General features: G+C 53.7%; 1 protein-coding gene across 2 annotated transcripts in view; it reads right to left on the reverse strand.

The window, feature by feature from the left end:
- Window positions 1–7,983, reverse strand: part of GJC2 (gap junction protein gamma 2) — a 32,571-nt gene extending 24,588 nt beyond the window's left edge. The window contains exon 1 of one of the 2 annotated variants that reach the window (XM_017830058.1): window positions 7,875–7,983. The gene's annotated coding sequence lies outside the window, so the exon portion shown is untranslated. Of the gene's footprint in view, window positions 1–5,536; window positions 5,662–7,874 lie in introns of those variants that run through there. The other variant, XM_017830059.1, reaches the window with a different exon arrangement.
- Between the last annotated feature and the right edge of the window lie 1,212 nt (window positions 7,984–9,195).

A 9,195-nucleotide genomic window follows, 5' to 3' on the forward strand; every position in this document is an offset into this window, starting at 1 on the left:
GGCTGCAGCAACCTCCCAAAGCCAGGCATTTTGCAGCAGCCCCAGCCCTAAATCAACCCTTCTCCTTAATTAGCACGGGACTTTCATCAGTGCTCTGTTGTTTTCAAGCTCTGGTGATAAAAGGTTTCAGTGAATATTTCAAACCGTGCATAAACTCCACCCTGCCAACATAAACACCATAAAAAGCACTCCCTATAAATCTGACCTCACCCTCACTACTTGCTATTAAAATCCTCTGGAACGGCTCAAAAAGTGCCAGGAGGCTCTGCAGCCACGAGATCCGGGAGACAGGGACTAAAGCTTGCAAGAAGGGAGCTGGCCTGGAGCAGAGTTTCCTCCTCACCCTCCCACCTCGGGATCTCCGGGAGAGCTCCGCTCCTGGAAGATTAAATAAACGAGCTCCACCCCCACACGTGTCCTGGCCGGCACACGAAACCTGCAGACACGGAATTTCTTGCAGAAAGCTGCCCTTCTGCCTCGGCTGAATCCCTCTCCTCCTGTTTTCCAGGGCATTCCCTCTCTGCTGTCACAGCCAGGAGTAAGGTTATCCCGTAAAACTGGGAGCGCCCCACTGACCCCACAGCTCAGGGCTGACATAGGAGCTCAAACCCTACATTTGGCACTGGAGTTGTCCCTGATCTCCGGGCACAAACAGCCTTGGCCAAACCTCACAGCAGCCCCGAGGGAGGTCTGGAGCAGCCCCCAGGCAGGGACCAGCCCCAGCTCTGGTCATTTTGCCACGGGTCCCGCCCCCTAAAAGACCAGCACGAGCCATCTCCCAGGCTGGGGCCAAAGCAGAGGGCACAGCAGTCCCCCTGCTCTCCCAAAATCGCGGTGACACACGGTCCCTCTCCCCACCCCGGGGGTGTCGGGAGAGCTTTGCTCTCCAGCTGGAGCTCCTCACCTCTCCGCTCCCACCGGGATGCCAGGCGGGTCTCCACGCCCCAGACGGAGCCGTGGGATGCCTCACTCTCCACCAACCCAGCGTTCCTCACCCCGTGCCACATCCATGCTCGGCACACCTCCGGCCCCATCCAAGCAGGCGCGGGAGCCGCGGCTGATCTCGCCCGTCTCCCTCCGGCCCCGCCGCACGGAAAACGCTTTGTCTGGGAATTCTGCAGCCCGAGAGCCACCACCTCCCACCAAGCCAAGCCAAACCAAGCATGCGACACAGCCCCACTGCCAGGCAGCCTCCCTCCAGTGCCCTTGGAGAAGCGGCGGCAGGAGCGGCTCCTCCCGGCCGGCTGCTCCGGCAGCTGGAGCATCACACGATCCAGCGGCTCTCCCCGGAGCCCCGGCACAGCTAATGGGTTGTGACATCTGGGATGACCCCTAAACACCTACCAAACCCATCACGGAGTGTCCCTCACACGGCCCCTGGGGGCTGAGGTCAGCACAGGGCCCCGGCCCTGGCACTCTCCCCTTTCCCGGGAGATCCAACCACAACCCCCGGGAGAAGCCACGGCTCTCCAAATGAGGCTGTTTCCACAGGAGGGGTTGCTTTGCGATGCCCCTGGCATCATCTTTTCCCCCCTCTCCTCCCCTCCTCTTCTCCAGCGTCTCATCCTTTTTATCAGCCTTGATCTGTTCTGACTCGGAACTCTCCAGAGCCGGGGCTGGCTCAGCATCCCCCCGGGAGCCACGAGGTGCTCCCGCGTCCCACCGATCACCAGAGGAGAGCAAAGGGCTGCTCTCGTGCTGCACAAAGGCCCCGGGGCGACCTGGCAGCGCTCGCAGAGGCCACGGGGTCAGCGAAAACACAGCCAGAGCCGGGGAGACATCGCCTGCTCTTGCATCATGTCACTGGAGAGCGGCTCCTCCCCGGGGCAGGGGGGAGGCAGGGGGAGCTGCCTGCCCTGGAAAGGAAACCAGGACATTCATTCCTTAGCGAACCTGGTTAACTGTTTCTGTCTGGGAGCGCAGAGGAAAGGGCTGGGCAGAGCACTGAGCGAACCCATTGTCCCCGGCAGGAAAAAAAAAGAAAAGGGACGATAAAAACGCGCCTGGAGGAATTTGGCTGGGGCTGATCTTTGAACCAGCTTCAGGTTTCCGAAGCAGAGGCTTCCGGATGCACGGCAGGGTGTTCTCTGGGGCTGGAACCCGTTGTTTGGGATCGTGGGTTGGATTAACTGTGTTGATCCAGAGGAGGGATTTAAGCACCCAAAGTTGCTCAAGGCTGGGCTGGAGCTGGAAGTGATGCCTCACCCCGTGTGGTTTGGCCACAGTGGGGGATAAACCACATTTCTGGGCTGTTTTCCCATGGTTTTGTCCATGTACATCCTGCTGGTGGGCTTGCATGTGCCATCAGTGGCTCGTTGCCTCACTGGCCTCCACCTTGTGCTCGAAAGGCCCCTCACAAAAGGCAGACACTGATTCAGCTCCAGGCCCAACTTGTGTTCAGGAGGGAATTAAAAAGGGCCAGAAATAACATCTTTGGGAGATGCCAGGATCCCTCCATCCTTGCTCTGTCAAAACAGACCTTATCTCTGAGGAAACGGGGGGAATCTGTGTCAATCCACCCAGAAAAGAGGCTCTTGTGACCACCCTGCCCCCTGCAGAGGTGCCACCCTGTCACCCCCACTGCTCCCAGCTGGTGGTGGCATCTCCCAGGGATGAGGCTGTTGAGTGTCAATAATGACTGGGGTGATGGGACCGAGCTTGGGGCCAGTCCCCCTCGGGGGGAGCAGTGGAGAGGTGGGGGGTTCTCAGCAGACAGCTCAAAAACACACCAGGAAAGGACAAGATGCAGCCAGGAAGAATTCAATTGGATATGAAATAAGTCTCCCAGACAAACGGTGGCACAGGGAGCTGGTGGGATCTTCACCTTGGAGACAACACGGCTGGACAGGACTCCAGGCAGCTCCATCCAACATCAGGGCTGGCCTTGCTCCCTGACCTGAGGTGCCTTCAGCCTCTGCTGAAGGGATCTCAGCCCTGAGATCCCCACCTTGCTCAGCGTCTCCCACATCTCCACATCCACTGGGAAAAGCTGCCGCCTTCCCCAGGAGGATGGAAAAGAAGAGAAAAGTCAGAACACGGAGGAGGGCGTGCAGCTCTTGGAGGAGCTCTGCTGACCTGCTCGAGGGCTTGGCTCGTCCTTGTGAAGTCACCTCACTCCTTAGGGACAGCTCAGGGCACACCTGAGGCTGGGACAGGGGATCCCCACCTGCTGAGGGTGCAGCCAGAGCAATGAGGGGACAACCCACAGCACCAAAAAAAAAAGGCCGAGGCAGGGAGAGAAACAAACTGCTCCAGCGAAGTTAGAGGTGGAATAGCAATTTATATTCATTTATAGGATGGGGCTCCTGATTTTCCTTCCATTTTCCCCGTCCTCTGTTTCTGCAGCCTGAGGCTGCAAGCGATGATGAGCAGAAATCCCACACAAGCTCCCTCATTTTCCCTTTTCCTGGCACCGAGGAGCAGGAACCACGTGGATTTACATGGCTGCTCACCACGACTTCCAAGAAACAAATCAGGTCAAAGGGAGCTGTGCAGCCTTAAAAATGACCCCTGGGCTGGTTGGATGAACACTGGGTGGAAGAATTCCAAAGAAGCCCTGAATTACAGGAGAGTCCTGGGCAGCGCTGGGATCTGCAGGAATACCGCTCCACCTCCACAGCGGATTGCTGGGCAAGGAGGGGTTTCCTTCTTACACACACTGATAAAAAAAGTCTCCTGGTATTTTGGTCTTGGACAAGACCCAAGGATTGTCTCAGAAATAGCTCTCAGAGCTCACAGGAGGAGCACAAGGCTCAGATTCCCCATCAGCCTCATCCCCCTTTCTCCCGTTCCCACCCGCCAGTGACTCACTGGAGCTGGGTTAGGATGGATTTCCTTCCTCCAGCTTCCTAAGGAGGCTTTGGACACAGGACAGATTGCCCTCCTGTGGCATTCCAAGGTAATTTTGGGGAAAGGAGATGATGTCTGTAGCCTCCTAAGACTCTTTGTGTCCCTCAGGTTGGGATATGGGGTTGTTTACTCAGCCTCCCACCAGGAGAGGACACGACACTCTCCCATTAAGCACAGCTCAAATCAATTAATTAAGCCAAGCTCCTGTGCTTGGGATAGATGGGAAGGGCATTTTGGGATGGGAGGAGATGGAGTTTCCAGCAGGGGAGAGAGAAATGCCTGCTCAGGCATGACCAAGGAGGGCTCAGGAGCTCCTTCCAGCCCCCCTTTCCTGAAAACCCTTTGGACAAATGCTGGTTGCACCCAAGTTTGCAGAGGTCTGGAGGTAGAAGGGACGTAGCTCAGGGTCACCCATTAACCCCATGGAAGATCTCAGAGATTTAAAAAGGATGGGACAAATAAAGGTGACAAAAACGCAGCAGCATCTCCACATGAAGCTCTTCTCAGGACTTTGAGGTGTGGATGGGGGATGCAAGTTGGAGATCCCACTCCTGAAGAACATCCTGGGTGTTCGGTAGCCAAGAGGAGAGTTTTCCCTCAAGGAAGGGCTGGTTGGCGAAGAAGAGGAGGCCACCAAGGAGCAGGTGCAGCTCCCACTGGTGGTGATGCTCCCCGTGCCTCGGTTTCCCCGGCTGACAGGAGGGAGCACATCCTTTGTGAGGTGTTTTTGGATGTGGGGATGAAAAGCGTGGAAAATCTGTTTTAAAAACAATCCAAAAGCACCTCACAGAGAAGATCAGTGGACCTGTTGTCCGTGGGTCAGAGGCAGCAGCTGCAAATCCACATCTTCTGCTGGGATGAGCTCCTGTGTCCAGAGTCCTCCTTAAAGACCTTGGGATGCAGGAGCAAAGGGATCTAAGCTGCTGATCCCAAAGGAAGCAGGATGCAGACCCAAAAACCTGCAGAAACCTCAAAAGTGTAACTCAGGACCAGCAGGAAAACCAGATCCTGAAGTATCTTCCTCTCCCCACCTCTGGTGGTCTGAGAGGGGAAGGAGGTTTGGGACAGGGAGAGGCCAGGAGGTCCCAGAGCACAGAGGGGTTTCACAGGATCCCAGAATGGTTTGGGTTGGAAAAGACCATAAGGATCATCTCATTCCAACCCCTTGCCATGGGCAGGGACACCTTCCACCAGCCCAGGTTGCTCCAACCTGGCCTTGGACACTTCCAGGGATCCAGGGGCAGCTACAGCTTCTCTGGGCAACCTGTGCCAGGGCCTCCCCACCCTCCCAGCCAAGAATTCCTTACTTTTTCCACAAGGAAAAAGCTAAACCACCGGTAGCTTAATCCCAAACTCCCAGGAGCTGGATTTGCAGTGCCCTGGGCGCCGGGGGATGATTTACACCGACCAAGAGCACAAACTGCTGCCAAATAGGGATGTTGAGGCTCTCACCACCGGCAGGAAAGGCAGGACACGAACGTCAAGTCAAAACGAGCACATTTCACACCCAAAACGACGGGAAAAGGGCAGAAAATGAGGAGCAGGGTGGGAGCAGAGCGGGGTTGAAGCAGAGGGAGGGGATCTGTGGAGCGCTGGGAATCAGCCAAGCTTAAAAAACTCATCAGCTAAATAAAGCGGGGAAGGGGAGGGGGGGGAACGAAATAAAACAAGCTGAAAAGTAACATACAGAGAATCTCCGGGCTCAGTCCTTCCCGAAAACGTCCCATCCTGGCTGGCTGTGGATCCCTGTCCCTGCCCGGTGCCGCGGGCAGAGCTCCCGACGCTTCTCCTCCCTCCCACACCCCTTTGATCGCGGGCTCTTCCCGCTGATCCAGCCTGGAGATGGTGACGTGGAGACCTCCACTGGGGAGGCTTCCCGAGCCGGGAAAGCTCCTCTGGATCTGACACTGCAAACCCCGGGACGCCAAGGATTCCTTGGTTTCCTTTTATTTCTTGAATTTCCTTCCAAGCACACCCCGAAAAAAAAAAATCCCATTAAAAAAAAAAAAAAGGGAATGTGGTGAATACTTCCAGAGCCGGTGCTTATGGAAAAGAAAAAAAAAAATCGAATAATTCAAATAGTCCAAAGGTTTAGGGCTAAAAATAGCAGGAAGAGCTCCTCGGAGCAGGGAAGCGGAGGTGCTGCAGCAGGATAAGAGATGCTTCCCTCTTGTTTGGAATTTCTTTGCCTTTCTGTTCCAGCAGCACTGAAGTCGAGCAGAAAATCGGCTGCAAACCCACCCTGTCCTCACAGCTGCAGTGACAGACCCCAGACCACCAAAAAACCTGTTTCCCCCCCCCAGTTTTCACGTCCGAAGCAGAGCCAAAACTTTTTGGTTTTACTTTACAGCTAAATATTTTTAGTTAAATACTAAAAATATTTAACTAGTATTTAACAAGAGGCTCCTTACCAGCACCCTCCCAGCTCCTCTTCATCCCTCTTTTCCCTTCCCAGCCCTGTTTTGCAGGGAAGGGGGGGACAGCTGGAAGCACTGCTGGGCTCTGTGGGTAACAGCTGGAAGGGAAAACAGCTGGCAGGGGACAGAGGGGACATTTCCCTCCTCTCCCAGCCCCTCCTGCTCCCTGCCAGAGGGATTTTTTTCCCCCCTGTGCAGGTCTCTGGTTGCAGGGGGGAGGAGAAGTTGCCCCTCACTCGAACCCAGGGATTAAATAACTTCCCCCATCCAGAGGCAACAACCTCTGGCACATCACTGGCTGTTCCTTCCCGTTGCCAACTCAGATGATTTTATGGCTGATCTCACAAAAATTGATGTTTTCCTTAAAGGTCCCGGGTTGGGAGGTGAGATTTGGCTTCCAGGGGTCCAAACCAGAGGAGTTTTACTCACTGCACCTTAAGAAAATCCTAACTCTTGGCAAATCCAGCGTGAAGAAGACTCTAAACCTCCAAAAATCTCGTGGTTCTCCAACCTCCTAATCCTACATGACCCTCAGCGTGTCTTAAGTGGCTCCCACCATATGAAACTGCTCAAAACAAGTTGTTTTTTCCTGGTTTAAAAGGATTTTTGAGAGATGTCCTCTTCTCCTGGGATGGGGAAGCCAAGTTTTCAGGCTCTTATTGCATTTTTTTCAAGTGGTTTTCTGCTCTCCAGCTGCTTTAGGCAAGGAAGAAGCTGGGAAACAACCTGGCTGACCATGCAGGGGGGGGATGTGTTCCCAGAAGGAATTTTCAAGAGGAAATCAGCTCATAGGATGCTCCAGGGATAGAGGAGGAGGAGGAGGGAGAAGGGAGACATCACCACAGCACTTGCTCCCGCAGCTGCTGCTGCCCTTGACACGCTCACAAACCCAAAGCTCAGCCCAAATCCCAGGATTTCAAGCAGATTTTGGGGTAAGGAAAACACTCTCACCAGAAAACATGTAGGGAGATGCTTTTTGAAGGTGCCCAGCTCGAAAACAACCTTAAATATGCTCCTAAAAAAATCTCAGCCCTGCTTTGTATCAGACCTAGAGCAAAGTCTCATTCAGCCTTGTTTAAAACAGTCCCAAGCAAAACCCTGGCTCTGAATTTTCAGGGTTTGTCCAGACCCCTAAGAAGAGCCGGGTGTCTGTGGCTCAAGCTCGTATTTAATGCAAAAGGTTCTGTATAAAAAGAAATAAGATCATTTTCGTGGCTCTCGACGTTGACTTTTTATGGGATATCTAAAAAACAGGGTCTCCAAAAAATATGATATCTAAAAAAAGATATCTAAGAATATAATATATATGCAATATAATATATATTCAATATAATGTATATGCAATGTAATGTATATACACAATATAATATATACACAGTATAATAGATACACAATAGATACACAATATAATAGATAGACAATATAACAGACAATATAATATATACACAATATAATATATACAATATATTATAAGGATCAGTGAAGGAGTGACAAGGGCCCCCCGGGATGAGGAGCAGAGCATCCTTTTGCTCCCAAATCCCCAATTTCTCCCTCCCAGTGCCACCCCCAGGGTCCCATCCCGCTCGGGAATGACAATTCCAGCCATACCTTTCCCAGCCAGGAAAAAAGGTGCCTCTGGGCCGAGGGTCTTCACCACATAACCGGAGTCCTCCGTGGGGAGAAAGCCCTGCAGCAGGACCAGCACAGCCCTGCAACAAAGCCAAGGAGGAGGCGATTATTCCCGGGAATCTCTCTGCCAGGCACAATACGGCAGCGTTTCAGTGTCCTGCTCAATGGCACCATTGTCCCCCCTGGAGCTGCAGCTCCTATGTGTGATGGCACAGGGTGAAGCTTCTGCTCCTCTGAGAGCTCCTAAAAGGCTTCCTCCTGTCGCTGGAGAGGAGCAGGAGGCTTTGTTTTCCTTTTATTTTCCTCCCAGGGCAGGAGGGATCCCGGTTTTCCCTTGCCACGCTGCTGCCCGGGGTGAGGTTCCTCCAACAGAGGAAGGAAATGGGATCTTGGATCAAATACATCAGGGGTACAGAGGTGGTGGGAGGATGGGGTTGAGGAGGGGTGTTAACAGCTCCCAGTGGTATTTTGTTGGGATCCTTCCAGGGACTTTGCATCTGGAGCTGCATCCACGGGAGGAGCACACGGAGGAGCTGGAGAGGGTCTGGAGGTGTCCACTGAGATCACAGAATCATGGAATGGTTTGGGTGGGAAGGCACCTTAAAGACCATCTCATTCCAAACCCCTGCCATGGGCAGGGACACCTCCCACTAGCCAAGGTTGCTCCAAGCCCATCCAACCTGGCCTTGGACACTTCCAGGGATGGGGCAGCCACAGCTTCTCTGGGCTGGAGGGTGGGTGAGCTGGGTCTGGTCAGGCTGGTGATGAGCAGGGAGACCTTTTTGATAAGTTATTAAATGTGAAGGTGGCAAGAAAAGAAAAGCAAAATGTTCTCAGTGGCCCCCAGGGCCCATCTGCGGCAGCCAAGGAGATGGGAAGGCACAAGGGAAGACCCTGCCTGTCTTTGGAAACACCAGGAGCTACTGCAAGAAGACTGGTGACATTTTTTTCCCTACAGGCCAAGGGGGGTGAGGTTGGATTTCAGCAATAAACCCAGCAATGAGCCCAGAGGTGCCACCACAGGAGGGGGATGGCCCCAAGGAGCAGCAGCACCTGTACTTGGGAGGGCATAAAACACGGAGTATTACATAAAAATTATATCTATGAAGGCAGATTAAATGTGGGAATGCTGCTGTGATGGAGCCAGGCTGCTCCTGGGAATGTGGGCAGAGGTGCAGGCAGCACTGGGAGGAGGGAGCAGAAGGGATGTTCCCAGGACTGAGGCTGGGATGACTGTGGAAGTTCTGGCTCTCTGGGTCTGCAGGTCAAGCCACTGCAATAATTCCAGTGGGATATGGAA

This window comes from Lepidothrix coronata, unplaced genomic scaffold (assembly GCF_001604755.1).
Source record: "Lepidothrix coronata isolate B3197 unplaced genomic scaffold, Lepidothrix_coronata-1.0 Scaffold173, whole genome shotgun sequence".
Lineage (NCBI taxonomy): Eukaryota > Metazoa > Chordata > Aves > Passeriformes > Pipridae > Lepidothrix > Lepidothrix coronata.